This window comes from Montipora foliosa, chromosome 8 (genome assembly GCF_036669935.1).
Source record: "Montipora foliosa isolate CH-2021 chromosome 8, ASM3666993v2, whole genome shotgun sequence".
Classification (NCBI taxonomy): Eukaryota; Metazoa; Cnidaria; class Anthozoa; order Scleractinia; family Acroporidae; genus Montipora; species Montipora foliosa.
The window spans coordinates 550,834-558,333 of NC_090876.1; the positions used below are offsets into that span (position 1 = coordinate 550,834).

The 7,500-nt window shown below is 37.8% G+C and overlaps 1 protein-coding gene across 1 annotated transcript in view; it reads left to right on the forward strand.

Moving 5' to 3' along the window:
* Positions 1-7,500, forward strand: part of LOC138012434 (uncharacterized) — a 57,087-nt gene that overhangs the window by 13,438 nt on the left and 36,149 nt on the right. The window lies entirely within an intron of this gene.

Sequence of the window (7,500 nt, forward strand, 5' to 3'; positions counted from 1 at the left end):
CCATAAACAAGCGCCTCTCAGAAATTTCTTCCGACAAAGAATCATTTGATAAAGCGAAAGAAACCTACCAAGATGCACTCAACAAGAGCGGCTACATATATAATCTAACCTACAGAAAAACAACTCCAGAAACCAAACACCGCAAGAATAGGCCTAGAAACATCACCTGGTTCAATCCTCCGTACAGCCAAAACGTCAAAACAAAAGTTGGAAAGTGTTTCCTCACCCTAATCGGCAAGCACTTCCCAAAATCACACCCTTTGCACAGAATTTTCAACCGGAACACTCTCAAAATTAGTTATAGCTGCATGAGCAATGTAAAAACAATTATCTCCAACCAAAAGAAAGCCGTCATTAACAAGTCATCAAATCCATTCTCGGCTTAGAACAAAACTGAACATTTTAAGAGAAGTCTCTCTTGAAAACAAAACATTCAACAACTTTCAATCTACTTGGGCCCACCTTTTGAATTAATACCAAGTATTTTATAACTATTGATACTATTAAGACCGTGCGAGCTGAGTTTCCTTGTTTTTTTTTTTTTTTTTTTTTTTTTTTTTTTTTTTTTTTTTTCCTTCTTCCTGTCAATTAGCATTGTAATGTAGAGCTTTTATGGGTTGTATTGTTTGTATTGTTAGTATTGTATGTAAGAAGACAAGGATGACTGTTAGTTTTATCGTTAGGTAATGCTGTAAGTGGAGTCTGTATGGCATGTATTCTTATTATTGTAAGCAGTGTATGTATTGTAATTGCAAGTTGGTAAGTTGGTATAGTATTAAAAAAAAAAAAAAAGTCATCAAATCCACCCGCTCAAACTATCAACACTTGCAACTGCCGTGACAAAAGATCCTGCCCTCTAGACGGAAAGTGCAACGTGCGGAATACCATCTATCAAGCAGAGGTCACAACATCTCAGTCAAAGCAAACTTACATCGGTCTTTGCGACACATCATTCAAATCACGTTATAGAAACCACACATGTTCCTTTAGAAATGAACGCTACAGAAATTCCACTGAACTTAGTAAATATGTATGGGGTTTGAAAGCCAAGAAAGTCGACTATCACATTAAATGGCGGATTGTTAGGCATGCGAGATCCTATTCAAATGTAAGGAAGAAGTGTAATTTATGTCTGTGGGAGAAATACTATATAATTTGTAGACCAGATTTGGCGACCCTTAACAACAGAAATGAGCTTGTAACAAGTTGCAGACATGCAAAGAAATTCCTTCTCAATAGCGTAATTACTTAAGGCTTATTTTTAGCAGCTCACTGGAAACAGTTTGTATTGTTTAACCGTTGCTATGCACCCCAGCCTATAGTGAATTGCTACCGTTATTTTCAAAATCACTGTAAAACACCATGTATTCCATCTTTTTGGCAGCTGCCTGATGATTGCTTCGTGAGAAGCATGAAACTCGGAGTAGCAAATAAATGTTTTTGACCTAGTTCAAGTCTACGTATCTATATATATATATAACTAACTGCAGACAGTACTGTTTCGGCCTTCTGGGCCTCATCAGTGCAGTGCTGATGTCTGGGATGGAGGTTAAGCTTATAAAGCCACCCCAAATGTCCCACACATGTGGTACATCTAAGCCATGTCAGAGTGCTCAAACTAGCGAGCTAGTGAGCATGCGCAATTGCTAGCGGCAATGACTCATCCCAGTAGAGTGCTCAATTTGGACATGAAAGCAAAAGCTTTGTAATGCCAAAGAGCTATATCTAACTGCAGACAGTACTGTTTCGGCCTTCTGGGCCTCATCAGTGCAGTGCTGATGTCTGGGATGGAGGTTAAGCTTATAAAGCCACTTTATATATATATATATATATATATATATATATATATATATATATATATATATATATAGTATAAACACACGGGTGATTATACAAAATCGCGCGCTCTCATTGGCTCGCTATCTCGGATTATCAGCGGATAATCACCTCGACGGACAAAATGGCTGCCAGTAATCGTTTTGCCACCGTAAGTGAAGTTGATTTCGCGTTGAAATGTTTTTTTTTCTCTTTTTTTTAAGTAATTACCTGCGTGTTTATACTAAAACAATTATTCGCCTCAGGCTCAGTGATTATCGGTGAATATTCACCGATAATCACTTCGCCTTCGGCGAATGATTGTTAAATATTATTTTTATTTATTTATTTATTTTTTTTTTTTTAAGGAAACAAAAGAAAAATAACAGAAAGTTGTAGTATTTAACTCACCGTGAGTACTACATGGCTTTATCATGTGCGTACCCCTACTGATTCAGCGTGTGATCACTTACGAAAATTCGATCTCCAAAAATGAACAAAAAATCAATTTGGGAAGTTAAACAAATTTCAAGATTTCTGCTCACGGGACATCAAATCCTGCCATCTTGCCGCTGCAAGGCGCGTGAAACTGTGGTCGCTAAATGCGAACTTGATCCTTAAGGAACCTCACCAGTTGACTAAATTCACTTCATAAGTCCACTTAAACAATATTTGGCAGAGAAGATTTCACTTCAAAGATTTAATTGCAATATATTTGGGTTTACAGACACTGGCCTTATTCGCTAACGAAGCCCGATTTTGTCACATTTTGGGTGTTTTTCCGGGCATGTTCTCTCCAAAACGAAGTCGGTGACCCCCCATTTTTTTTACATTTCTGACATAACTAACTCATTATCTTACAGTGGTTAAAGTTTCAGAAAAAAATCAATGTTGAAAAATTTTCGCGCGAACGTCCTTAAGTAGTAGCCTGAAGATTACCAGAACTTTCAAGGTCTTGTGCTAGATTAAGATGCCCAAACACATGTTGCATCAACCGGGTGGCTAGATCAAGCATAGACCATTAATTATTATTATTATTATTTTTTTTTTTTTTTTTTAATTGATTTTCTTTGTTTATTACTCAATTTTATTGTAAATAGAGACGGGTTCCCGTCTAGCTCCTTGTGTTTTATTTTTATTTTTATTTTATTTTATAGCTGGCATTTAGATGTTGACATTCTGCTTATTATAATAATAATAATAATAATAATAATAATAATAATAATAATAATAACAAGGCACAGAAAAGGATAATTTCTCAGAATTCCGAAATTGTGAAACGGTTCATGCGGCAATGATAGTCGTTGGTTAGCTTCATTATCTACATGACTAGGAATAGCCTTCATTTATTTATTGTAAAAGTTCCTAATAGAACAAATAGTCAAATTTCTTATTAATAGTAGGATGATTTGAGATAGGAGATACAAAAAAAGTTCACTCTGGGTCTCGATACAGAGGACTCGATACAGAGGACTGTTGTGTTACATATAAATTCTATATAAAAAAAAAGGACGCCTTGCAACTGAAAGCACAATTAAAAGAATAAGTCTCTAGCCTAGACCTTAAAGGACTCAAGAGAGTCACTCTCGTGGACAGAAAATCGAAGAGGGTAAAGATACCGAGGAGGTGATTGAAGAGTCGGGAGAGGTGAGGATGAAATGAGAGAACGGATCCACCATGCGTGTGTGATTCACAGGGTAATGGTTAAGGTTGTTAGCTCCAGAGACCTCTTAACTTGTATACAAATTGTCTTCTTCTCTCTCGTCCGGCTGTGAATCGTCGTTCCTGTCGATCCAGTGCTATCTAGTTTGAGAAAAACGATGAGTCAACGGAAATAGCGGCGTTCCAAAAGTATCCTTTTCAGATTCCCAGTCCAAGCTTCGACATATGAATTTATATAGGGTTAAAAGAGTCAGAGGACAGACAACTTTTGGAAGCTAAAAAGCTAAAAATATATTTAAAAACGTTTCGGTCTTAGACCTTGATCAGTTTACAGTATGTGGATAACAATTAGGTTTAAGAGCTTATATATGGTTTACAAGGATTGTTCGGTATGTTACAAAACTAAACAACAAGACAAGTAAAAAAATGTTACAAACAAAAGAAAAAAATGTATTCCGAAAGGTACAGTGTATTTTTTCGACAGGAGAATGTATTTTTTAGACAGGAGAATGCTGCAATATGAAAGGTACCTTGTTAATCAAGGCTACCCCAAAACACTCGTTAAGAAGCAATTCCTTAAAGCCTCGGCCATTCCAAGAGATGATCTGCTTTTGCCCCGAACCAGGGAGAACAGAAAACTGTTTCCGTTAGTGATGACCTTCAATCCTCACCTACCTAACATAGGCTAAGTCATTAGGAAGCATTTGCACTTGTTGCAATCTAATCCCAAATTAAGAGAATTCTTTCCATCTAATTCAACTATTCCCTCGTTTCGTAGAACAAAAAAACTTGAAAGAAATTTTGGCGCCATCGAAATACATAACAAGAGTAGAACAAGAAACCAATGAAACAGGTGGTTGCGTTAAATGCAAACGTAGTAGATGTGATCTTTGCAAAAACTTTTTGATAGAATCAATTTTGTTTCAGAGTTTCCAAACCAAGACAAAATACTTTATCAAACCAAGACTGTCGTGTGATTCTAAAAATGTAATTTATCTTGCATCCTGTAAAAAAATGTCGCTTGCAATATGTTGGTTCAACGGCAACACAATTCCGATTCCGCAATCATAAATCATCAATGGTAACGAACAAGAAAACCTGTGAGGTTGCGGTACATTATAAGAATAGTCCGCATGCCCTTAACGGCTTTAACGGCTACCAATTCCACTGAGATTTTGGATAAACGTTTGATCACGAAGGAAGCGTACTGGTGCTGCAGAAATTCGGAGGCCACCTTTGACTGGTGCCGCCGAAATTCTGCGGCCATCCTTGACTGGTGCCGCAGAAATTCTGCGGCCATCCTTGACTGGAGCCACAGAAATTCTGTGGCCATGAGTAAGAACCACTTACATGTAAATTTAACAGGAGTATTTATTCAGTGTTGTCACAGAAATTCTGCGGCCATCACTGGTTAGCCACACAGAAATTTGCAGTTATCATTGACTAGTGCTGCAAAGATAAGAACCACAGATATTCAACAGCTGTCTGGTACCTCAGAACTTATAAGGGCTATTTCTTAACTAATACAATGTGTATAAATTACGGAGCCTTTAACTCACTGGTCCCTCTATTAAAGACAAGTTATTGTGATGCAACTTAATAGATTCTTGAGTGAACTGGATTGAAGCTTTTAATTAATTTGAAAGATATAAATAAACACAGTTTACAAAAATAACAGCAATAATTATTATATTTACAAAGGCAAAAGAAAAAAACTCTGGAAGTCAATCTTTTCATATCATTTCCTTGTTTTGATAATTAGGGTAGAGGTAAAGTCTCTGCTTACGAGCCAGAAGGCTCATCAGGCCGGTGCTTATGTCCGGTTTCTGTAGCATGAAGCGACTAGGAGTATTTATACTCCCCCCTGGATGGGATGCTAGTCCATCGCAGGGTTACCCCCAGCATTACGCCGGTACCCATTTAAACACCTGGGTGGAGAGAGGCACCGTGAGAGTAAAGTGTCTTGCCCAAGAACACAACACAATGTCCCCGGCCAGGCCCCGAACCCAGACCACTCGATCCGGTGTCGAGCACACTAACCATGAGGCCACCGCGCCTTATTAAATTATAATTGTTCATGGGTTTTACAATAACAATACTAACGGTGATAGTTTCCTAATAATACTAAATTAAAATTAACATTAGATGCTTATCTCTCAGAGCTCTGTCTAACAGCCAGCCACCACACGTATTTTTCACAAATGTTTTAGTTGATGGCATTAATTTGTTATCCTCTGTGAGGTGAAAACCAAAGCAAACAATGCATGATTTTGGCAAATCCTTGAGCCATGGCTTTTCTCTTCTAAGTGAAAGACTGAGCCACCCTTCCCATACATCAGCTGCTGCTTTGGCATGGAAACAAAATTGAGAAACATGTGAGTCAAATGGAGAAAGAATTTTGCAACTGTTTTATGTGATTTTTTTTCAACAAGCAATAAGTAAATGCAATTCAATTAAGCAACAATCAAATTAAAGGTCATTATAAATGTAAAGACAATATAGTTTTCATAAAAACTTGACACAAAGGTTAATTACAACTGGTCATTATTGAGGGTCTCCTAATAGGGTTTTCGGGGTTCGGGTTTCGACTTTTTTAGAGCCCGGGATTCGGGATTCTAAAGAAATATGGGATCGGGATTCGGGATTGCATTTATGGACAGGACGCGGGATCAGGGAAATCGTTACTTTGAAGCCCCGAGATCCGGGATTTCTGACGGCCACAAATAAACTCAACTTTCGCCCTCGGCAACGACGGAAACGACCGGAAATGTAGTTGTACGGGAGTGGCACGACTCCCTAGTGCGTGTTTTAGCCTTTCAGTTTTGTAATTTCACTCCCACTAGTATTTCTTTGATGGACCGCCCTGTTTTGCAACATGACGGGCGGGTTTTTGTAGATTTCTTTGAGCAACTTGTCGCTCTGTTTAATGCCAGCCGACTTTCATGAGGATTTGTTTTAAGTTGTTTTAAGTTCGACAGTGACAAGAAAATTTTGCCCTTATGTTATAAACACGTAATGGCAATGAGTTCTTGTAAAATTAGGGAGAAATATCACTAGCTTGTGTTTTCAGAAGTTTGTTTAAAGCATCGAAAGGTAATTTGCTGGAGCGGATCTTGTTTGAAGTTTATCCTTTCTTGGTTGCATTGCCGTATTTTGCCGATTCTTGTTTCAAGACAACCTGGCGTGTTTCAATGAAATACGTCTAATTGAGAATGATCTCGTTTTCAGAGATAAAGTGGAATAGACTAAAGTAAATCAGTAAAACTCAGTTTTGACCTTGAACCCCGGCCTTGAACTGACAGAGATAAAGTGAAATAAAGTAAATAATGTGAAATAAAGTAAATAAAGTGGAATAAAGTAAATCAGTAAAACTCAGTTTTGACCTTGAACCCCGGCCTTGAACTGACAAAGTTTGCTGACGGTTTCTAATTTTAGTGTGATTCCTATTCAGTGGCTATTGACAATTGACTCCTTTCGCTCGCTGAGGGTGTGCTTGTTTTCTTTTAAAACTCATGCGATTCAAGAAAAAAAATCATTGCAAACTGGTGAATTCCAAAGTAAATTTCACGCGAAAAACCAATTTTGCATTCATCGCATTGTGATTCACGTGATATCGGTTTTTCGCGTGAAATTTACTCTGGAATTCACTAGTTAGGGAATGAATTTTTCTACAGAAGAAAGCAAATAAAATGATTTAATTAAGCAGTAACCGGAAACAAAAAAAAAACGCGGACAATTCGCAAACCTATTTTTTTCACTAACCCTACAGCCAGTAAGACTAAATAACGGGCGAGCTCCGCTTTTAGGCTTGGCTAAATCTACATATTATGTCTGACGAAATAGACAAAGATGACAATAAAACTCGCCAATGATGTCTGTTGTAAGCTTGGATGGCGGCGTGGAGTGTCATTGTTGAAATATGCAAGAACCTCTGTCAACACGGAACTGCAAACGTTCTCACGCCTTCTTCGTTTCTTTTAGCGGGTTTTACAAGTTTGTGAGGCTGCGAGGCATCAGTGCATT